The sequence below is a fragment of the Vulpes lagopus genome, chromosome 1 (genome assembly GCF_018345385.1).
Source record: "Vulpes lagopus strain Blue_001 chromosome 1, ASM1834538v1, whole genome shotgun sequence".
NCBI classification, from domain to species: Eukaryota; Metazoa; Chordata; class Mammalia; order Carnivora; family Canidae; genus Vulpes; species Vulpes lagopus.
Window position 1 is genome coordinate 44,925,837 of NC_054824.1, and position 26,156 is coordinate 44,951,992.

General features: G+C 32.0%; 1 protein-coding gene across 1 annotated transcript in view; it reads left to right on the forward strand.

Annotated features, from left to right (window-relative positions):
- EYS (eyes shut homolog) overlaps positions 1-26,156 on the forward strand; it is a 1,534,343-nt gene that overhangs the window by 604,418 nt on the left and 903,769 nt on the right. The window lies entirely within an intron of this gene.

Genomic DNA, 26,156 nt, shown 5'->3' on the forward strand with positions numbered 1-26,156 from the left:
TGAAATGTAGATACTAAATGTTGAAGCAAGTTTTCATCTTACAAAAGTGAAATCATAAATTTTAAACTAACAATTCTAAGAAAGCATTATTTATGTGTTATTTCCATATAAATCCCATGTTGGACTTCCAAATTTGATCATCTCTCATTTTATAATTGTTTCATATCAGCTATCTTTCTCAGAATTGAATTCTTACTCTTTTTCTTAAATATTATACCATATGAATGATACATAGTTTCTATTTATACTATACTTCTTTTTTTTTATACTATACTTCTTATAGAGATTCATTAGTCTTCCTGCTGTACTTGTAATTCTAAGATCTTAACAACTGATAAAATTTTCATTTGCTAAGATTTATAAAAATAAATGTGTCACTGCATTTTTCAACCAACTACTGTTTAAGATATCTTTTAAAAATTCGTAGGAGATAAATTTTCATTACCTTTGTTCTTTATGATTATATAATGTATAATTGGTTGGTCATTTGAGAATTTAGCCATTACCTGTTCAATTTGTAAAATATTAATTGAAACCACGTATTTAAAAAAATAGTTTATCTTTTCTATTTCAGTCTTATTTTTGAGAGACTCGTACTAAGTTAAAATCTGTGAACTGTGTTTCTTCTAAATAAGTTATTGAAAGGTTGAAATACCATGTGTATTTTGGTGCATAATTATTTAATGGTAAAGTGTGTCTATCATTTCTATATTTTATCAATTATCTCTTTTTAAAATTATTAATATAGTCTGCATTATATTTAATATTGCCACCACCTTATTTTCTTCGTTCATTACTACACTGTATTTTGTCCTTTTATTTATTTTGATCATTCTATTTGGGGCATATCTTTAGTAAGGCACACATAGATGATGATTTCACATAAACCCAAGCAGACTGTTTCATTTAACACATGTAGACAGTGTTAATTTATTATTATGACACAGATATTCTTTATTACATCGTGGCTAACATGCCATTTTTATTTGTAGGGTGTGTGTGTGTGTGTGTGTGTGTGTGTGTGTGTCTCTGTTGTATTTTGTATTTTTAAGCATGAATTTTGCTTATTTTGCTCTGGTGGTTTGATAAAGTATAGAAAGTAAACAGGTTTCTAACATCAATTATAATTATGTAAAATATCACAAAAATAACCACTTGATCATTGGAAGGACCCTCTGGGTTATAATCTAATCAGTGCCTGGATGAAATTAACAACAGTAAGTTGAACATTTATTTCCAATGAATATGATGTTGTAGATCAAGGTTCCATTCATGGAAACTTACTCTGTTCAAAAAGAAAAAGAAAAGAGAAAGAAAGAAGAAAGAAGAAAGAAAGAAGAAAGAAGAAAGAAGAAAGAAGAAAGAAGAAAGAAGAAAGAAAGAAAGAAAGAAAGAAAGAAAGAAAGAAGAAAGAAAGAAAGAAAGAAAGAAAGAAGCAAGAAAGAAAGAAAGAGAAAGAAGAAAGAAAGAAAGAAAGAAAGAAAGAAAGAAAGAAAGAAAGAAAGAAAGAAAGAAAGAAGAAAGGAAGGAAGGAAGGAAGGAAGGAAGGAAGGAAGGAAGGAAGGAAGGAAGGGAGGAAGGAAGGAAGAAAGAAAAAAAGAAAGAAAGAAAAAGAATTGAACCTAAAACTAAAATATATGTTTTTTTACAACCTTGTTAATTCAAGCACTATAAATGCTACTCTATAAATCTTCCTTTTAAGGGATGTTATTCATGAGCTGGTTAGGCTGACCTTTCTTAAAACATGAAGTCAATAGAATTTAGACTAAAAATACTTGCTTCTTTTCCTGGCTTATCTCCCAGGGATAAGCATAGGCAACCATTGCAGTTACAAGGTTATTCAAATTTCATTTAAATAAAGGTTGTCTGTTTTCAAAATTTTCAAAGTTGATTCAATATGCCTGAAAGCTCCTGAAAGTCCATAAGTGGTAAATTTAAATGCCTTAGGAGTTTCAGTTTCTAAGAGACTTGCAGAGTGACTGTGAATAGCCATCAATGTTGGTGCAGTGCCGAGTTAGCACAATTCTCAAACCATTTATTTACAAAAGAAAACTTTTGGGATGGAGTGTTTTGCAAGTTAAATCGTAGATTTGTGTGTGGGTTAAGGATTAATCTGTGATATGTTTATTTAAACCATAATAAAAAATCATTTTTGCTTATTTAAAAAATTGTATAAAATCTGGGGCCCCTGAGTGGCACAGTCTGTTAAGTAACCGGCTCTTGGTTTCCTCTCGGGTCATGATCTCAGGGTCCTGGAAAAGAGCCTGTGTGGAGCTCCAAATCCATGTGGAGTCAGCTTGAGATTCCTTCTCTCACTCTCTCTCTGCCCCTCCCATTCATGCTGTCTCTCTCTTTCTCTCTCTCTAAAACAAATAAACAAAATCTTTTTAAAAAAAATGATACAAAACCTGCTGTTAGCTATTTTCCATTATTCAAATTTAATCAAAAAGAAAAAGCATACTCTTAGAAATGTGGTAACTTTTGTCATTGTCTTCATTATGCTCGTCTTCTGTCAATGTTAACACAAATCAGAGTTAATGTCTGTGTTCTCACTGCTTTTTGTTGTTGTTGTTGTTAATCAGCTTTCTAAATTTTGTTTGATTTTAATTGGAAAAAAGATCAAAACCTGTAAGTTTCTACATTCACAATACTTATCCTGAAGTATTTTTTAAAGATTTATTTATTTATTTAGAGAAAAAGAGAGAAAGTAGAAGGAGGACAGAGGGAGAGAATCTCAAGCAGATACCCTGCTGAGCAGAGCCCAACATGGGGCTTACCTCACAACCCTGAATTGAGATCATGATCTGAACCGAAATCAAGAATGGGTTGCTTAACCATAGTCTGAGCTATCCAGGTTCTCCCAAAGTCTTATTTCTGAAGAAATTTTGTTAGTAAAACACTTCAGCCTTTAATGACCTATAGAATATGCTATACTATTGGTTTCCTGATGATTAAGGGAGAACTAATTTTCTTCTGATTGAAACCTTATGCTATATCACAAACTGCCTGGAGAATTTGAAACTGCCAACCTAAGAGATTTTGTTGTGTTATTGGTTTCACATATGAATTAGAACTTGGAGAAGTATGAATTTTTAGATCTTGGTATTGTTTAAGGATTAGGTAGTTGCTGGTGTTATTTTGCTTTCACTTCCATCATTGCAGAAAATGAACCAGAGAATGGCCTAGTTTCATGAATATTATGTTTTATGAATTAAGTTGATTCACTTCCTTCATGAAAGCTGATACACGATTTTAATTTAACTAGAAGTTATGGATAAAATACTAACTCAATGACTGGCATGTAGATAATTTATAGTTTAGTTCAATTCCCATTTATCTTTGGCATTGAAGCTTTTAACCAGAATATGTGATGTTATATATTTTTCTTTTTTTTTCTTCATATCTAGAAAACTTTATTATTCCTTTATTATTTGTTTCAGCAATAATGCTGATTCATTCATTCTGTATTTTTCTTTGGGTACTAATATTGCTTATATATTGTACATCACAAAATTAAAAAAAAATTAAAACTCTATCAAATATTTTACTTTTTCTGTTTTTATGTCTTTTTAAAAAATTCCTTCTGAATTATCTACTTATTTCTTACCCTTTTTTAAAATCTAGTTTTATAAAATTCTTCTTTAGAAGAATATTATTTATTTTCTCTTACTTTTCAATACATATGTACTTTTTAAGTAGCTGTTTTTTTCCATTATAAATATAATGCCCACTTAGTAAACCATGTTATTTTCTGTTTGCAAAGTAATTTATTTGACGAATTAATTTTTCTTCAAGTTCCAATAACTTGGCTCATTTCTTGTCACAGAATTTTTTAAGTTGACTTGGAGTCTCAGTTACTAACATTTTTATGTCTGTTTTATTGATCCTCATTGCTGTTTACCTAGATGTCTCAAATGACCACTTTTATATCCCAACTCTATTGGCAGACTCTTCTTTATTAAATTATTTCTATGTCTACAAGACTGTTTTAAATGATAGAACTGCCCAGTTAAGGCAATAGAGTAGAAGCATATATTAATGCAGAGGCATGCCTGAGAAAATGTATTTTAACTACATGCGTTATGGTGGCTTAGATGCAGGGTGAAATTGATGAGCATGTATGAACCCATTTGAACATCTCCACTTTACTCTCCAGATATTGAGTATTGGGCTTCTCTAGGTCTGAGATTGTCAGATTGATAGTTTGGTCATTGCCGAATTTTCTCATGAAGACATCTGATTCGTTTAGACTACTTTATAACTAAAACAATGATATGTATTAAGAATAGCTACTAGTATTGGGGTGCCTGGCTGAATCAGTAAGTAGAGAGTACAACCCTTGATCTTGGGATTGTAAATTCAAGCCCCACATTGGGTGTAGAGATTGCTTAAAAATAAAATCTTAAAAAAAAAGAACAGCTAGTATTAATTTTTAATTTTTTTTGATAGTAGCTAGATTTTGAAAGGAATAGGTAGTCTGTAATTAGAAAAAAAAATTAAAAAAAGAAAGGGTTACTAAAGTCTAACTTTTTAGAGTATGATCCTTGAGATGGTAAAATGAGTAAGCCAGTGATATATAGCCAGTTTCCTCATTACTATGGACAAATACATAGGTAATATTGCTTTGAATACTGACATAAATTAGTTAACCATTTCAAGCAAAATAAGCTGGGATTAGTTATAGATAAACAATAACTGGACTGTTAGGTGCCAAGGAACATGGTGTTTAAGTAATTCAATCATACTTTAAAGACAATTTTATAATTATGCCTTAGATCATTTCTGGAGAAGTGACAGGACATTTCCAAACCTAAATTTATTTTTAGTAATATATGTGTTCGCAACTCAAACCCTTCAGTCAGTTCATTTGTATTGCCCAGTGAAGATATATAAAGTTAATAACATGAATGTTGAAAATAAAAAATATAGTCAATGTTGACAAATTGAACACCAATAAAAAAAATTTATTAAAAAATAAAAAATAAAATGTAAAAAAAAAAGATTTTTCAAAATCTTTGCCTTTATTGTTATTTAAAATAAAGGAAAACAACCTTTTGTTCAGAAAATATAATAATGGGGCAGCCTGGGTGGCTCAGCGGTTTAGCACCACTTTCAGCCCGGGCGTGATCCTGGAGACCCAGGATCAACTCCCATGTCAGACTCCCTGCATGGAGCCTGCTTCTCTTTCTGCCTGTGTCTCTGCCTCTCTCTCTCTCTTTCTCTCTCTCTCTCTCTCTGTCTCTCATGAATAAATAAATAAAATCTTAAAAAAAGAAAGAAAATATAATAATGTATGATTGTATTTCTAGTCCTAAAATCAAATGGGTGTTTCTTACTAACACAGAATTTGGGGGCTGCAGAAGCTTATACAGATTACCTCTGGTAACCTAGTTAGTACATAGATGAAGGAGCAAAACCATAGGAGTTTTGTACTGTTAATTGCCTACAAAGTCATGATCAGTGGGAAAGTCAATTCTAGAATACAGTGAGGTGTTTTGTTGTTGTCATTGTTTGTTGTTTTAATTTTCATTAGAGTACTAATACAAAATATATATATATATAATAAAAAAAGAAAAAACACATAGTCACATACCATGACTATTCTGTAGATACAGTTAAACATCTCTTTTGTAGTTTATATCCTGATACAAAGTTTAAAGACATTAATGACTTTGTTCAGTTTAATAATGGCTGCTTTCAGAAGTCCATAAGTATTATTAACCATGTGTAACAGTTTAATAGCATTTTAATGTGCACCAGTTTTATTAAACCATAAAAACTATGTTGAAATCACACTAAAATCCAAATTAGAATCACACAGCAGAGGGCTATAGAAATAAGTAAAAACATTATACATAACTTTTTTCTCTGGCACCATGTAGATTATAAAGAATTTAGCAAATAATTTGTAAAACAAAACACTGAGACACAAAGATAATTTGTTTTTGTTCTTAGTATGTGAAATCCTGTTCCAGACAATTTTTTCCTTGGTGTTGTGTTCTCTGCTTTTGGCTTTGCAGAGTCCCTCTCCATCTACCACAACTTTCCCATTGTCCAATTGGAAATGTCCCCTCATTTTGATATTTCCTCCAAATTCAACTCCTCTTTATCATTGCCTCCATAGCCTTTTTTTAAAAAAAATATTTTATTTATTAATTCATGAGAGACACACAGAGAGGGGTGGGGGCAGAGACATAGGCAGAGGGAGAGGCAGGCTCCCTTTGGAGAGCCTGATGTGGACTCCATCCCAGGACCCTGGGATCAAGCCCTGAGCCAAAGGCAGATGCTCAACCACTGAGCCACCCAGGTGCCCCTGCTTTTTTAAAGGCATCCATAGTCTTGAAGTATTTTATATTCTTGCCTTTCTCATTCACTAAAGCTTCATTATACTTTCTGTCATGAACTGAGTGAAACTAGTTTTTACTGCTGTATGCATTATGTTTAAAAAGAAGTTTAAAATATTTGATTACTCACATTAGTATTTTTACTTTTAAAAATATTTAAGAAAATCAGGAAAAACTAATAATTTTAAGATCTCAGCAACCATAGCATATTGCTAAATATCTGAGATAAATAAGCCTTCCTAAATCCCCTCATACAATAAGCAAGGAAAGATAGATGATATTTCTTTCTATATTTGGTTAGAAAAATCAGGGGTGATAGGTAACTTATGAAGATGATATTTCTTTCTATATTTGGTTAGAAAAATCAGGGGTGATAGGTAACTTATGAAGTATACAGGGTAAAGGTATTGATCTACAGTAACTCATTTTCAACAATCATCAACCACCTTTGCTGCAAGTTAATTCATTTTATAACTTGGAATAAAACATCTGTGTTTTTAAAACCACACTTAGGTGGTTTCCATTGCCTAAAGACTAAGTTTTCAGAAATATCAGATGGACTATGTAATCCTCTAACAACTTTTTTATTTTGTTTACTCTCTCCAAAAAGATAAACCTTTGACCGAGAATCAAAAAACAAATTAATAATTGCAAGAATCTATTTATACGAAAAAATAAATTGCATTATATTGCCTTACAGAGTATTGCAAGTGATAGGATAATAAGCAGGACCCATTTTCCTTAATAGGTCTACTGTATGATCATCCTAAATGCTATTTTAGCACATTGCTTCAGAAGACAAAGATACATTTAAAATGTGAACCTATTTTGATTGTTATATGTAAAGTGTTTTTACATTATGATATAATTTTAATATAAAAATATGTATTTCATTCATTAAATTAGACCTTTTGCTATGTTCGAATGTAGGATTATATTTCCTTATTTATTTTCAATTTTATTTTGTAGTGATGAGGACTCCCTTTAATGACCTTCTGAGCTATCAGAACTCTTATAATTAATCACTAAAGTTTATCCTGTATTCATGCTTTATTTTATTTTATTTTATTTTATTTTATTTTATTTTATTTTATGTGCATGTGTGTGTTCATGCTTTAAAAACCATCATGAGATTTCCAGTATTTGGGGGTATTTGTTAAATTATACATTTTGTCATTTATTCTCCAGATCAAGTAAGCCACTGTGGGTTCTTTTTTTTAATTTCTAAATTTTTAGAACAGTTTTGGTTTTTATTTTTACTTTTATTGAAGTGTAATTAATATACAGGGTTATATTAGTTTCAGGTGTACAAAATAATGATTCAACAAGTCTATACATTACCCAGGGCTCATCTAGATAAATGTACTTTTTTCAGTTTTTATTTAAATTCCAGTTAGTTAATATACAGTGTAATATTAGTTTCAGGTGTAGGATTTATTGATTCAACACTTCCATACCACACCAATACTTATTATCCCCATCACCTGTTAACCCATGCCCCCACTCACCACTCCTCTAGTAACCATTGTCTTGTTCTCTGTAGGTTAAAAGCCTATCTCTTGGCTTGTCTGTCTCTCTTTTTTTTCCATTATGATTGTTTGTTCTGTTTCTTAAATCCCACATAAGTAAAATCACATGGTATTTGTCTTTCCCTGACTGAATTATTTCACTTAGCGTAATACTCTAGCTCTATCCATATCATTGCAAATGGCAAGAGTTCATTTTTTATGACTAATATTCCATTGTGTATTTATATATATATATATACATTATATATATACACATACACATACATTTATACACACATGTTTGTGTTCATACCACATCTTCTTTATCCATTTATCAGTCAATGGACACTTGGGCTGTTTTGTGAATTCAGTAAATTGCAGGATACAAAATCAATGTCCAGAAATCTGTTGCATTTCTATTCATTAATAATGAAGCATCAGAAAAAGAAATTATGAAATCAATCTCATTTAAAATTACACCAAAAACAGTAAGTGTACTCTTATCCCCTTTATCTATTTCATGCACCCTCCTCCCTTCCGCAACCCCACCATGCTACAACCTACTTTTCCTCTGGCAATCACCAGTTTGTTCTCTGTATTTAAGAGTCTAGGATATTTTTGTTTATTTGTTGGTTTTTTGGGGGGCCATCTCTTCTTTGTTTATTCATTTATTTATTTCATAAATTCCACATATGAGTTAATCATGCGGTATTTGTCTTTCTCTGTTTAACTTTCTTCACTTAACATTGTACCCTCTAGTCCACCCATTTTATTGCAAATGGCAAGATCTCATTGTACATTTCATTATATTTGTTCCATGTATGTATTATGTGTGTATATATATATATATATATATATATATATATATATATCTCACATCTTCTTTACCCATTCATCTACTGATGAACACAGACTGCTTCCATATCTTAGCTATTGTAAATAAATAATGTCACAGTGAACATAGGTTTGCATATATCTTCTTGAATTAGTGTTTTTGATTTTCTTGGGTAGATACCCAGCAGTAGAATTATTAGATCATGTGGTGTTTCTCTTTTTAATTTTTTGAGGAACCTCCTTACTGTTTTCCATAGTGGTTGCCTCAATTTGCATTCCCATCAGCAATGCACAAGGATTCCTTTAGCTCTACATCCTTGCCAACACTTGTTATTGCTTGTCATTTTGATTCTAGCCATTCTGTCAGGTGTGAGGTGATATTTGTGGTTTTGATCTGCATTTTCCTCATGACTAGTGATTGTGAGCTTCTTTTCATGTATCTGTTGTCTACTTCTATGTCATCTTTGGGAAAATGTCTATTTATGTCCTCTGCCCATTTTTAACTGGATTACTTGTGGGAGGGGGGTTGGTGTTTCTCTGTATAAGTTCTTTATACATTTTGGGTATATTGTGTGCAAATATCTTCTCCCATTCAGCAGGTTGCCTTGTCATTTGTTTATGATTTCTTTTGCTATGTAAAAGCTTTTTATTTTGATGTAGTCTCAATAGTTTAATATGCTTTTGTTTCCCTTGCCTGAGAAGACATATATAGAAAAATGTTTCTATGGCTAATGTCAAAGAAATTACTTCCTATGTTTTCTTCTGAGACTTTATGATTTCAAATTTCACATTTAAGTATTTAATCCATTTTGAGTTTGTGTGTATAGTGTAAGAAAATGGTTCCATTTCTTTAATTTGTGTGTAGTTGTCCTGTTTTCCCAGTAATGTTTGTTGAAGAGATTGTCTTTTCCCCTTTGATATTCTTGCCTCCTTTGTTGTAGATTAATTAACCATATAAACATGGTTTATTTCTGGGCTCTCTATTCTGTCCCATTATCCATGTGTCTATTTTTTGTGCCAGTGCTATACTCCTTTGATTGCTACCGCTTTGTAGTATATCATAAAATCTGGTGTTGTGATTATCTCCAGCTTTGCTTTGGTTTTTCAAGATTGCTTTGACAATTCACAGTCTTTTATGGTTCCATACAAATTTTAGTATTGTTTGCTCTAATTCTGTGGAAAATATTATAGGTATTTTTCTATGGGTTGCATTATCTCTGTAGATTGACAGAGAATGAATTAATCCTAGTTAGTTGGTGTTGATTTTAGCCTGGAAATTGCTTGCCTTTTACAGGAACATATAGATTGGAATTATTTCAAAGCACCAAAAGATGCAAATAAACAAAGAAATAATAAACACACATAATTTTTCCTGTTACCTCTCTTCACTGACCACTGGTCACTGAAGTGACCTCTCTTCACTTCACTTCTGATGCTTCTAAGAGTTATCTGCAGAATTGTATGACACATGCCAATGCCAAGAAAATAGGGATGTAGACACATCTCATTTTCATTAATAAGATAAAACTGTTGGATCTTTGTTCTGTATTTTCCTCTAGTGATTGCACAATATTTGGTTTTAAGATTTACTTCTATTCCTCTTTCAAGAATTAAATAATTGATAAATGTTTCTTCCAAAAAATATTAACAATATTTCTTCTTCCAATCCATGAGCCTCGAATATCTTTCTATTTGCTTTAACCACTGTGTTTTAAATATGGATTATAGATTTTCAAAATATCAATAAATTAAATCACTCTAAAATATACATTTACCAAATAAACATTATAATAAACATTAAGGTTTAATTACCTTAATATTTGCATATTTTCATGAAATTCACATTGACTATAATGCATGTACTTTCTTCTCTGTTTAGTGCTACTGTGATATACATATTGTTTGCCATTCTATAGGTAAATAAATAAAAATATATTTTCAGTGGTGAGCATTTATATTGTAGTTTGCCTTTCAAAATACTTGACAATAATTCATGACCAAATCATTACTTTTTAAAAGTTAAACATATTATTTTAGACACAAAGCAATGTCAAACACACCAAATGTGACAGTAAACCCAAGATAAATAATGTTTAAGTTTTATATAGATTTTTATTCCTTTGGGGGACATAGTTATTTAGGTTATTTTAGTTTATTACCACATATAGAAAATAAAATAAGAACATTGCTGATGTACTTAAATAATTATACTGAAGAATGATGGTTGCTATATCTTTCAGGCAAATTCTCATTTAATTTCAAAAGATTAGAATTCAACAAAACATGAATTTCATGGTAATGTTAATTATTATGTAATTTAATTCAGCAAGTAATTCTTAGAAAACTACTGTACAAAACAATATCCTTGAGGTTGGAATTTCAAAGTTTCATATAATTTCATTCATGTGGAATTTAAGAAACAGAACAAACAAGATACAAACAAAAAACAGACTCTTAAACTGGCAGTTGCCCAAGGGGAGATGAGTGGGGGATGGGTGAAATAGGTAAAGGGGATTAAGAGTACACTTATTTTGATGATCACTGAGAAATGTATAGAATTGTTAATAATTACATTGTATATCTGGAACTAATGTAACACTGTATTAATTATACTTCAATAGAAAATAAAACAAAATATAAAAAAGAAAAGAATACATTTTTCCGTGTATACATCATTTAAAATTTCTCTTAGAATGATGTGAATGTTTTTAAAGATTTTATTTATTTATTCATGAGAGACACAGAGAGAGGCAGAGACATGGACGGAGGGAGAAGCAGGCTCCCCGGAAGGACCTCGGATGTAGGACTCCATCCCAACACAGGTGATCAGGCCCTGAACCAAAGGCAGGAGTTGTTCAACCGTTGAGCCACCCAGGGGTCCCAAATGATGTGATTTTTAATTTCTGTTTGAGTTATCGGCAGATAAAATAACAGTTTAACACTTTAAAATATATATTTCTTTAATTATTTTAATGTTTAGTGCTTGTCCTGTATTGGAAACTAATTGTATGAAAATTTGTCAAATGTAAATTTTAAGCAAATATGTGGTTATTTAAAAAAATTACTATTATATTTTTCTGTTGTTAATGCAATGAATTTATAGGATTACCTAATACGTAACAGTGCTTATGAAAAAAGTTGACCAGGAATATTAAGGATTAAATAGGGATAAGTTGACTCACACTTTGAAAAAGAAACAAAATGCTTGCTCTGAAAAAAAAAAAAAGAGAGAGAGAGAAAGAGAAAAGAACAAACTTTCCAATTATATTTTATGTTACACTTACATAGATATTTTTAACAATGAAAAAAATTAAAGCTGGAAATGTTTCCTCTTGGCTATTATAATATTTTTAGTTTGCTGCAATGGTTTAAAAGAGTTTCAGAAAGTTCCATCTCTTCCACAATAAAAGCCAGTTTCAGAATTTGATCTCTGCCTACCTGATTGGATAGAATTAAACTTTAATGCTACATTCTGCAGTCTAGTTTGACAGTACTTTTTCATCAAAGACATTGGGCAGTAAGGAAAGAAAAAAAATTGCTCATACTTCTTATTGTCAGTGGAATTACTGTATCTCTACAGGTCAGGGCATCAGTACATTTACAGCATACTTTAGTTCCTTAGCAATACCTTTTGTAGACCAATTTATATAGCTGAAAAGTCTTCTTGCCTTCCAAATTTAATAGGATGATTTTTCCTTACCTGTAAAAGTTTTCCAAGCTTCTTTCAAATATTTTAGGTCCACGAGAGCTATACACCTAATAATGATATTTTTAATATTATATTTTTTAAAAAGATATAGGTAAGCTGAATTATCAGTACAACTGATTTAAACTGAATTATCAGTGCAACTGTTTGTGTAGGAGAGAGACACAGGAACAGAGTCACACACATACGTGTGTGTGACTGTGTGTGTGAGAGAGACAGAATGAGAACTATTTCCAGTGCTTTAGACATAGAAAGGCATAGATAGATAGATAGATAGATAGATAGATAGATAGATGATAGATCATGTATATTCAGAATAGCAGTATATTATATCATATATAATCTACTCACTCTATATAAATATCCTTTTTTTTAATTTTAAGGATTTAATTTATTTATTCATGTGAGACACCAAGAGAGAGAGGCAGAGACACAAGCAGAGGGAGAAGCAGGCTCCATACAGGGAGCCTGATGTGGGACTCCATCCCGGAACTCTAAGATCATGCCCCGGGCTGAAGATAGACATTTAACCACTGAGCCACCTAGGCATCCCTATAAATATCTTTTTAAAAATTAACTACCTTATCTGTTTATACAACAAACATTTCTTAAGTGGTTTTGACCTGGCATATACTTAAAGGCTTAGAGATAAATATGTATCTTAAATGAATAAGTCAACAGTTTATTCAGGAAATCTGTAAAAATACGTGTAACATAGTATGTAAGGGCAACACACAACAAATACATACAGCTTCAATGGGAGAATACAGAAAATATTACTTTTTAAGGCTTCAAAAGAAGGTGTCATTTGACTTCCATCATAAAGGAGGAGCTCATCACACTGATACATGTCATAACAAATGCAGAAAGAAAATACATGAAGCAAGGAAAGATGAAATAGCATGAAGATTTTGTTGGATTACGGGGATTTCCTTGCCATTTAAATTAAAAATATACTAAAGGTATAACAAAAGTAGGTGTGCTAAAATACTGAGGAGCCAGACCCTCAAGAGATTTGTAAAAGGTGATTGTAAAACTTTGGACTTAATCCTATAAACAAGAGAAAATCCTTTAACTACTTGTAAGGCAGGGAGTTAAGTGGTCAAATTTTGGAGAAATAACTTTTGAGAGCAATTTATCTGGCTGAAATAAAGTACCAAGTAGATAAGGGTGATATGAGTCCAGAAGAGGGCATGAACAGGGAGAAAATGGGTAAGGTTGAAAGAGATTTGGGAAGTAAAAATCAAAATTTTAATATTGGTCAAAGGTGGGAGCAGAAGGAAGAGTCAAGGATGGCTCTTCATTTTTTTAGGCATTGTTGTTTATATGGATTCAAATGTAAAAGTACCCTGACCATTTATGTGATAATTACTGTCTCCAATCCAAGTGGGAACAGATCCTAGGTCTTCTGCCTTTTGCAGTTCTATTGCTTAGTCAGAATGAATTGTTAGCCCAAAGCCTTTTAACTTAGATGATATAAAAGAGATAGCCAGAGTGCATCTTCAAAACAATTCTGTTGACCTAATAAAGGTCATAATAAATTTTGGAATTAGGACCTATAGAACTGTATAGACACCACAGCTTGTCTCATGTGTGCTTTCTTCCTTTTCTTGTATTTAATTAAAATAATCTAATAAATTTTCAGGAAATAAATGTACTTAAAACATACAGAAAGGACTGTTGATCTACAAATACTTTATTTTAAAAACTTCTTTAGTATCACAGAATCTCATTTCCTTTTGAATTAAAACTATTTATTATACTATTAACTATGTTTCATTATATCTATAAATTAGAAAATGAAGACCCTTAAAAATCTGTAGGGATATATGAGTTCAAAACTCCAGAATTCATAAAATTAATGGAGGAAAAAAATAAAATTGAAGAGTAAAAGACTTTTGTAATAGTCCAAGTTAAATATTACTGTATATCACAATGCAAGCTATATGTAAATGTGGCAAGATTTCTCTTTGATTCCTTTAAGGTAATTAACATGAAAAAAGTGAACTACTTTTTAGTTTGAGGACCTCTAGTGCCTATTATGTATTATTTAATATCATTAAAATTATAAAGAATATAATGAATGAAAGAATAATTTTAATAATATGTATATGTATCATTAGTTTATTCATAACAATTATATACTGTATAAGATATTAAATCCCACTTTGGTATCTCTTTTGAGTATCTAATAATTGGAGTGGGACAGGTGTTATATGGATATTGGAAAAGTTCTTTTTTTTTTTTAAATTTGAATGCCATCTGGCTTCTTGGCAACATGAATAGACAGTTTGCATCTGTGGATTTAGAAATCTGTCTATCGCTTGTTTAAGATTTATATGAAAAATTAGAAAATGTAAGCTCTTATATGCAGGTACTGAACTTTAAGCTTAAAGTATAAAGTGTATAGAAATTAAAAATATATTCTTATAATTTGCATTTTATGATTTATATGACTTATGTTAGTTCCATAAATATAAGCTTATGTTCAGAGAAAAATATATAGGTAAGTTTTATCTCCTACCATTGATCAGACACGTGATATGTTACTATGTAAAATGTTAAATATACCATTTTTATCACTCTTTAGAAGCACAATATTAGCATCCTTGGGAGAACAGCAATGCTCATAGATGTCACTGATCATCATATTTCTCTGTTCCTTTACCAGTCAGTATTTCTTGAAAAAATCATCTATTTAATTTCAAACTTAAGAATTTGTGAAATGTATTTAGATAAATTTTGGGGCCACAATGCGGCTTTGAATATAAATTTAAGATCTTTATACTGGAAATCATTTATGAAGATTAATATTTGTTTGGCCAATTCTGGCTATAACTTCAATGTCCCATCCCTTAATATAATTAATCCCATTACCCTGTACTCTTGAAGAGTAAGGCTGTTCTTATTTCCAAGTTCACTTTGTTTTCTCTTCTTGCATCTGATCCTAGTACTTCTTTCTTTTGGCCAATTATTTGTTTCTAATCCTGCACAGCATATGTTACAACATTTGGTATTTGGAAGGTAGAACTGGCTGATATTAAAAAAGAAGAAGAAGAAGAAGAACTAGCTGATATTGACTGAACTGACTAGGATTTGCTAGACAAGAACTAAACTCCCCATCAGATTTTTCTCCTTGTTTGAAATCCTATAGTACTTTAAAGAAGCAATTACATTTGTGACTATCATGGAGAGTATTGACAATGAAAATTAAGTGCCATGAGTCATCCCTCACCATACCCAGTGTAAGAAATACTAATTACTTGAAGCACCTAGCTAGCTCAGTCAGAAGAGCATGCAACTCTTGATCTTGAGACTGTGACTTCAAATCCCTTGTTGGGTGTCAGATTACTTAAATAAAGAAAACCTAAAACAAAAAGAAAAGGAAAGGAAGAAAGTAACAACCAGGCAGATATTTCTTTCTTCACTATTAATTCTATGATTCCTTTCATTGGAAGCCTGTGTGTCTCTTTTTTTTTTTTTTTTTTTTTTTGCCTGTGTGTCTCTTAATGAATGTCCTATGCCAGTAGCCCTATCTAAATTTGAGTCATTGAATGAATTTGTAGGATAATTACTTCCACATAAAAAGGGCAGTCTTCCATTATGGAACAAAATATCAATAACTTATTATGTGACTTGGATACAGAATGCATTTTCAGAAGCATTAGTCTTTATTTCACTGAGAACATCCAGATGTATGTTTGTTTTCTCTTTGTTCTATTTTATTTATCACATAAGCATTTTTAAATCAGCCTTAGTTTCAGTATAGACTAGTGGCATATTCTAAATAAGTAGTTACTTCTAAGATTCCAGACTCATCCCTTTATGCCATACTGAAACTGGGTCAACACTCTTATCTGAAAATCATCTTGCTTCAGTTCTGTAGAATGAAGTATAACGCTACCATTATACTATGTATATACCCTGACTGCAGTCTGGTAGCAATTCTAGATGAGATACTTATATATAGCTGATCTAAGTGTGTATGTGTCTGTAAGAAATACCACGTTATTTACTTTTTTCTAAATCACATCCACCCTACTCTAAAACCCCAGAGCAGTAGGACAACATACTCTACTAAAGAATACTGTAGATCTACCCCCCCCACCAAGAATTGTGTTTCTTCTCTTATACTTGAGATATTTACTTCTCTATCTCCAACCCTCTCCTTCATCTTGCTCTTCCTCAAAGATCTTTGCCTCATTTACATTTCTCCAGGAAACCCAAATATCATACTCTGTATTCTTTAAAAATAAAAGCCAACTTCTATTTCTGTCCCTGTAGTATAAAAGTCCAAAGTACAGAAGGGAATAAATGTTTTGCTTGTGTGTGTGTGTGTTTGTGTATGTGTAAGACAAAATAATGCAAGTACATATCTTAATTATTTATCCTATTATACACTTTCAGAATATCATAGTTATGGGAATTGGTTATTTGACTTGCCCTATTGCAAGAAATAGAAAGAAATGGAACTTATATGATAAAATAAGTGGGGAAAGGGAAGTTTATTCTGGTGATTGGACACCAACTATGAGTAAAAACATTCACTGGAATATTTACTCATGAAATTCAAGCCACTGAACTTGAGACCATAAATAAATAGAGAAGTAGCTATCAAAGTTAATGTATTTTTTATCAGGTCTAAAACAGGATCTAGTTACATCGGCAACAGCTAATTTATAACCCCCTATTAACGCCACATTTAGATAAAATGGTTAAATATACATTTGAGCATTTTTTTCAGCTACTAAACAGACCCAGTGCTTGCATATTATACGATGACCACTTATGATCCTCCACAACAGGGCATTCCTCAAAATCATACAGTATCAATCAACTTTTTGTGATTCTAGTTTGCAAATATTTTATATACTTTACCCCCAAAGTTGTAAAATATGGCCAAAAAAATAGAATTAACTGCTTTACCATGTTAAACACAAGGCCTAAGATAGTTACATAGTTATTGTCCAGTAAGGAACTATTTTTTTCTTGGACTCTTCATATACCATTTATTCTTATAACTACTAATAAGTAGTTGGAGGTGGCATTTTTTTTTAAGATCATACAATGACAAGTAGCAAGGTAAATGTAGAAAGATCAGTCAGACACATTCATTATCTAAGTGACTTCCATACATCAGTTTTGCATTGTGCATGAATAAATTTTTACTTCGGAGTAATTATAGATTTACATGTCTCTGCATATCCTGGATATTTAGATAATTACTAAAGATCTTCCACATATATACAGAGAAACCCTTTGGGAACTCTTTCTTGTTCTAACATTCTAAATTTAATAACACACTATGTGAAATAAATTTTTGTTCAAAGGTACACAACAATTTTGCTGAATTGAAAACATTAACTCCTTAAATTACTTAAATTTCCCCATGCTTTGGCACTTCAGGTATATTTCTATATCTGTTATCTTTTATTAGTTTTTAAAAGATTTTATTTATTTATTCATGAAACACACACAAAAAGGGGCAGAGACACAGGCAGAGGGAGAAGCAGGCTCCATGCAGGGAGCCCGAAGTGGGACTTTATCCCAGGTCTCCAGGATCATGCCCTGAGCCAAAGGCGGTGTTAAACCACTGAGCCACCTGGGCTGCCCACTGTTGTTAATTTTTCAAAGGCAAATGATCTCACTCTAATCCTAGAAATTAGTATAAGGCATAAAAATGAACTCCCTCCCATTTTGATATTGCCTAACTTTAAGTAGGATCTGACCCTTATGGTGTCTTTTTTGGTAGTGTTTTCCAGAGGAGGGCCTATGGACATATACTTCACGTCTAAAACTCTCCACAGTAATGATCTTAATTTTATATTTTAATTTCTATCAATATCTCAAAAACCCAAATTATTTCCTAGTTATTTGGATTGTGAATGTATAATTAAGTACTGGCACAGAATATCATGACTTACATACACATTTCTGTTTCTCATTACATTGTAGCCTTGTAGTATTACTTTCATCATCAGAGATTAATAGAAAATAATTTGGATGGGGTTATTTTGTATATTTGGAATTGGAGCCAAATGATAACCACCTGACATCATATTATAGCAGGATGAGTGAAAATTTCACAGAAATTAGAATACACAAATGTGTGAAAGAATTGAATCACTATAAAGGGCAAAGAGGAGTATACATGGGCTGAGCAACACAGAATGTGCATGACCATGGTGACTATCATAGTTCTGTTAAAACCAGTGGAAAATATTTGGGAAACAATGTTATTAATAAAAAAATTTACTGTTCACTTAAACTTTATTAGCTTTGTCATTCTGTGAGTCCTATTTCAAAATTTTTCTCTGGTCATATAATTCTATGAAAACTATAAATACATAGAGTTTTTGACATGTTTTATGTTTACTGTTAGTTAAATAATATATTAAAAATAATTCAACACAACATGGTGGGAGATGAAAATAGCATTTCCTTTTAAATAGGTCTTAAGGGGATCCCTGGGTGGCGCGGTTTAGCGCCTGCCTTTGGCCCAGGGCGCGATCCTGGAGACCCGGGATCGAATCCCACATCGGGCTCTCGGTGCATAGAGCCTGCTTCTCCCTCTGCCTATGTCTCTGCCTCTCTCTCTCTGTGACTATCCATAAATAAATAAAAATTTAAATAAAATAAAATAAAATAAAATAAATAGGTCTTAAGTTTGGCACGCAATGAATTTAGTATTTGAAGCAATTAACTATAGTTATTAGTTTGCATTTTTATGCAGGTTCAAGACAATTTTAAGCACAAAATAAGGCAAAAAAATATTTGTAGTTACTGCTAACAATCATCACTAATTCAAAGTTATAGATTATTTAAGTTTTCTCCTTGGTTACACATTCCTATATCCAGCTAACAGCTTAAGATGTAGGTATAATCTTAAATAACTCATGAAAATATTACATTGTATAATCTATTCCTATGCTGTCATGGAGTTTCCTCCTAAAAAATTTAAGTGTATTTTTCTCAATTAGCAAAGAGTGGAAAATCTTTATGGTACATAGTGCTTTTGATGTCATTTCTGTAGGAATGCAGTTGTGCATAGATAGTAAATTTTAGGTACTAAGGAATGAATACATAATGTGTATTTTTAATCATTATTTCAATAACATTTACATACCAACTTAAAACTCAACTTAGCCATTTCATTATTATTATTATTATTATTTCAATAGCATTTATTTACTAACTTAAAAATAATGTAAAAAAAGTATTTTTTTTTCTTGTGGAGTTACCTTTGAAGGGTTTTAAGACTTGTAAAGTTTATATTTCTTCTGGTCTTTGGCTAAAATGGACTGGGTATGTTATATATATATTTGTACATTATGCAAAACAATGAACCATGATGAAAGGAGAATGGGAAAAACTGTAATCCATGAAAACTCTCTTAGGGTTTTATTTACAGGAAAAAGAGAAAGCATAACCAGAATAAGTTAAATCTGATGTTTCTAGCATGTGAAAAAATGCATATAAACATTGGTCATAAATTTGCAAATAAAATCTAAAAATATAACACAGGATGTTTTAAAACTGTGTAGGCTTATTTTTTCTTCCATTTTAATTGTTCTTTTATTAAGAAAAAAGCAAAAATAAATAAATAAAAAGGAAGAATAATAAAAAAATGCTTCTTAATAATGTGTCATTTTGCCCTTGCTTTGCCTTTCAAAAAGATACAAGCAATTGTATCTTTGAAATGATAGCACTTTTACAAGTTAAACCTTACACTGCAGTAAGAAACAGTTGAAAATAAAATGTGATCATGTTCCTGTTTCCTTTCTCCATATTTGCCTTAGTGACATGAAGTAGGATGAATTTTACCCTATTGTTTAAAGTCTCCAATGAAGGGTCTATTGCAATTAGTCTTGGTTTCAGTGCCACAAATTTATTGGAAAATCTCTCAAACTATTCCTTTCCAGTACACTTGTTTGACATGTAAAATAGTCAAAAAGATATATTTATATCTCAATTGCAGCTTATTGAGAGATTGTTAATTGATAATTAGGTGCACCCATATTTTTCTTCTTCGTCTCTTACAATCAAACTAACTTTGAATTTGTTATTCTCATTTCATTTAGATCATCTTTTAAATGCTATAAATAATTATTGTATTTTCAGACTCTTGGAAGTCAAAAATCTACTTAAAGGCCTTATTCTACTGTTTCTGCCATATTTTTGCAGTTGTTTTGGTAATTAAACATGAACTCTGTTCTTTTCTTTTTACTTGTTTTCACATTTGAAACCTATAAAGCAAAGTGAAAAGATCCCCTTAGTCCCCAGAAGATAAAGTTTTTCTTAAAAAAAAAAAAAGTACTAATAGAAAATCAATGTGATGATAAATGATTCATTGTCTGTTTTGTGTCAGGATTTGTTAGTTGTAGCTTCTTCATGAAAAAACAAACAATGAACCAAATGACAAGTTGCTTCTCCCCACAAATCAATCATAACAAAGATTATTCACATTCCCCTATTTTTGGCACTTATAGTAGTCTTTGTGTTTTTTTTTTTTTTTTTGTCAAGTACTTAATTGAGCATTGGCTATGTGCTCGGTAGTGTCTTAGGAATTAAAATTGAATATAGGAAATATATAAGCAGCCTTAAGGAGTATATGGTCTTGGGAGTAAAGCATAGCAAGCAGTGTAGAGAAATGAGAAAAAAAAAAAAAGAATGCAATGTAGTAAATGACACTTTGGGCTAAATACCATGAAAGTATATCTTGTAATAGAGTCAAGAAAAATGTGTTGATATAAGCTACAGCTAAACTACAATATGAAGAATATGAAGAAAGACATGATTTTGATAGTAGAGTTAGGGTAGGTAGTCCAGTGTAAAAGAAAACTATGAATATTTATGGAAATGAAAATAGCTTGATATTCATAGGGCATGTGAGCCTATGTGCATGTGTGTGTGTGGCATGTGTGTGTGTGTGTGTGTGTGTGTGTGTATGTGTTCACAGCCCCATGTTCATATTCATCAAATTGGGAAGGGCAAAAGAATGGTTTCTGAGCGGAACCCAAATGCAGGGGTGGCTGAGAGTTAGATTATTAAGAACTTTATGTGTACCACTAATAACTTTAGACATTATTCTTAAGAATTAGAAGAACTGTTGAAGGTTTTTGAGAAAGAAGATATCATTGTGTTTGTATTTGTTGCAATTGAAGAATGGAATTTGTTAGGACAACACTGGAAATGTAACTCAGGTCAAATATTATAATGGCTTGAAACTACATAATGACATGGTTGCACAAGGAATGGAGATGAGCGGGCTGACTGAAGATACATTTCTGTGTTTGAATTAAAGTAGAATAGCTGGAGATGAGTACTGAATGAGAGACTCACCAATGCAGTCATTTTTCAAGGTGACTTATGGACTTTTGGTTATACATAGCAGATTGAGCACACATGTCTTTATCACTGCAAGTTCCACAAACACTACTAAAAACTATTTCAGGGATTTTTTGAAAGAAACAGTTCCATAGAGCAAAGAAACAAAGATAGGGGATCACAAGAGAAAAGATGTTAATTGAAAGATGAAAGCTGCTAACTTGTTAGCTTTGTAGACAAAAAGAAAGTGATTATAAGGAGAGAAATTGAGAAACAAACTGCCAAATAAAGTGAAGTAGTCTTAAAAGGATGAGGCATTGGAGGCATTTGCTACCTGTGAAGGCAAGGTTGAATATGGAACTGAAAAAAGAAGGCTCTTGAATGTCACTATTAGAAGCATTTATTGTTTTATTTTTTAAGATTTATATACTAGTTAGAGAGAGACCATGAGCAGGGTGGGACAGAGGGAGAGAATCCTCAAGCAGACTCCCTGCTGAGTTCAGAGCCCCAATGCAGGGCTCTATCCCACAATCCATGAGATTAAGACTCATGAGATCACAACCGGAGTTGAAACCAAGAGTTGACATTCAACCAACTGAGCCACTCAGGTGCCCCAACTATTAGAACCATTTTAACATCTTTATATACTCCACTTTTCAAGTATATGGTTATTCCCTTTATCCCTGTTTCACATAACATATGCACAAATAGGCAGAATATTGAAAATCTACTCTCTAGAAAAAAACAGAAGGAATTTGGAGTTGTGAGCAGTAGTCACTGCTAAAGTAGAAAGTATCATGCTGAAGAAACCCGGGAATAATGAATATCTACATATTAAATGGTGAGGGTCTAAACCCCTGTTTCAGCTGTCAGAACATAAGCACTCAGACTCACAATTTGTAGGCTACAGATAGCACCAATCCTCCCTCCCTGGGGAAGGACATATTAACTGTTGGAGATACTGGTAAAATAGTCATGTCGCCTTCATGTCCTCCTTAGTCACCTTCATCTATACCTGACCCTTATAATTTGCAAATGCACGACAAACTGTCAATCTGATATTTAGTGCCTCACTCTTAAATATGATCAGGTGGACAAGGATCACTTAGACATCTGGAGAAATCTAAAAGGGATCAAACAAAGAAACATTAAAGAGAAACTCAAAGGAATTGAAGGCAGTGCAGGAGCAGAAAAAAAAAAACTTCAAAAATATAATTGATAACCTTAGAAAGCAAGCAACATGTATATCCACTTAAAAAAACAACCACAAAACAGCACACTATCAAAACTAAATTCAAAGAACATAAAAAGAGCTTTGGGAAACTAAACAAAAGAATCATAGAAAAAATTAAAAATTTAGGGGAAAGCTTGAGTGATAAAATTAAGAAAATTTCCCAGAAAGTAGGTGTTCTCTCCTTCCGGAAAAACACAAGGATACAAAATGAGAGGATCTGATGAGAAAATTAGTAAAAGTTTCAGATGATCCAACATTTGATTTTTAGTACTCTCAGAAATAACAGACAGGAGGAAATTAATAATGGCATATTTCAATACCATTTCTGAGAACTGAAGTCCATTCATCCATTTGTAGATTGGAAAGAGCTCGACATGGGCCTAGAAAAATTAATTAAAACATAAAACCATTTTAACTTTACACTAAAATTAGAAATAAAAAGAAAACTGAAAAGATGGTCCTGTTTTAAGATAGGAAAAAAACTTTTAAAAATAACATACAAAGGATTAATAAAAATTCTACTGCATAATATTAAAAATCATAAATGAGGGAAAAAATGACTACTGAATCTTAAGAAAAATGCTTTTCAAATTTTAGATCACTCAAGCTATCAATCATGTGTGATAATGAAATAAATGACCCAAACTGTGATAGCTTGTGTCAGGAATTTTCTGAGAAAGTGAGTGATAAATGTTTTTTGAGGTAGATCACCCACTGCCTAACTGGCAATGGGGACCCCACCACCGTGAAGATGAATCACAGATTGCCTCGCACAAGGTAATGGTAAAATTATTTAAATTTCACTGGTAATAAATTGGGATGGTATACCAGTGAAAGAGGATCCAATAACTGGTTAAATGTTGCAAAGCATGAGAGAAATAATAATGTCAAGGACAATTGGGTTTATGGTATTGCCAAACTCTACTGACATCTAGAAACAGGATTAAAAAGAAAAGGGTGAATGTGATTAGCAAGCAACTGAAAGCCAAGAGTTAAATCAGCAAACCTTCTTGGGAGCATATAAAAGCATCTCATCTTCTCAGAGGGAGAAAAGAGAAACTTGAGAACCATCCTAGGATTTGTCATTAAAGGAGCTGAGTTCCAAAGAAGGCTAAACTTCCAACCAAGGGCCCTTGAGGAAAGGAAAGTAAAAACAACCAACCAAACAAAACCAAAACAAACAAAAGTATTGAGAAAAACATGCATTTTGAGGGAGGACTCTAGATTACAGGCAAGATATGGATGGACCAGGTTTTCTTAAGCCTAGACTGTCTGAGGATCAGTATCAGTAAATGAAAGTCAGTTAAGATGATTTGGCAGGCGCACCAGTATTGAAGACCAATGGGATAAAGACTGCATGCATGCTCAAAAGTTGAACTGATAAAAACTATCCAACTCCCAAGGTAAAAACTCAGTGTAGCCAGGCTAGAATGTCTAAAATAGTAAAATGTGTTCATTATAAAACCCCAACTATACTCCGCTATAATATCTAAAATAACCTTTTTCTCAGGTGGTGCTTCCCACACCTATAGTTATTTAATTAGTGGTGTGCTGGTCTCAATGCCTCTCATTCCTACATGACTATAAGAGCTATGCAGAATTCTTATTTTCTTGGTCACTGCACCCCTGAAATATAGAAGGGATTCTTGGAATATTTCTTGACATTTTGAAGGATTGCAGTGAGGCTGAGTTAACCAGGCTTTGCCCTTTTTGATTGGTTCCCCTTTTGAAATTAAGATCCATGATGGTAAGGACTTTGTATACCTTATTTAGCTCTATACCTTCAGCAACTAGCACAGTACATAATAACAAATAATGTTCGACAAAGAATAAAAGTACAACAAATATTTATGGAATTAATGTGCTGTTAAAAGACTTTGGCTTTGGCCATCCTGGCAGTTATCAGACTATGATGCAATGTTAGATGTCAAGACTAACAAAGGTGAAACATGTTCAGTTTTGGACTCTTGAAACAATCTTAGATTAGGATAAATATAGTTTTCTCATGATAATAAGGAAGAATGTGTTTAAGAGGAGAAACTGTTACCTGGTGGTGTTTGATCTATGGGTCTAACAGTAAGTGCTGTAGGAATTCTGAAATATTCTGAAATATGGTACCTTTTAGAAGATAATCCTTTAATTTGTATACATTTTCCTTAAGGAAAAAGAATAGTTCTTAAGTCAGCAACTTGGGGCCATTCATTTTAAATCAAGACTTATCTAAAGAATGCATGTGAGCTTTTAATAAGGAAGATTAGCACAACCAAATACAAATGCTAGATGAACTATAATAGAGGAAATTTTAATAGGTAGCCAAACTTAAAAGAAATAGAAACTGCCAGGGGCCAGAAATGGGAACGGCAATTAAAGGTAGATTATAAAGTCCTGCTAAAGTGCTGCCAACTCCATTATTTGTATGTATGCAAATATATATTTGTATGTTCTCTAGAAAATTCAGTCTAAGATTTTACTAAATCCACAGGCACAAGACAATATGGGTCTTATCAAGTCATAAAGACAGAAAAAACGACCCTGATGCAAACGATTCCCTAGGTGCTGCACAATCTGTGAAAGGAAACCTGGAACCACCTTAAACTCACAAACTGAACAATACTATAATAAAGGAACTTCTTATCCAACCCAAAGAATATAGGTGGAGGGAAAAACTGTGATAAAATGAAAATTCCAGCCTCTGCAAAAAGTATATGATGGTTCAATTTACACCATCATTGATTAAAGGAATCCAAGTGAAGAAATTAATAATATAAAAGCTAGTCAAGACAGCTGAAACCTCTGGAATGAAATAAGTAACTACCAAGATTTTTTATGTTCCAGGCTCTCTTCTGATTGAGAGAATAAAATAATGAACAAGGCAGACAAAAAGTCCCCTATCAGGGAGCTTATGTTGTAGTAAAAGAAATAAGATAAGTAGTCAGAATGCAAACATGTCTAATAATTTTGTCTATAACAACAACAAAAAAAAACCAAAGGAAGTTAAAAAGCCATCTCACAGTTGGACAAATAAAAATAAAAATGAATATTATGACATATTTAGATATCTGGATACAGGTAAAACAGAATTATAGAAATGGAATTTATATTTTTTAAAGCACATATTAGAAAATACAAAGTATCCAGCAGACCAAGTATTTAACCCAATAATTAGAAGAAAAATAGTAACCTCAAAGAGATTGGAAGAAAGG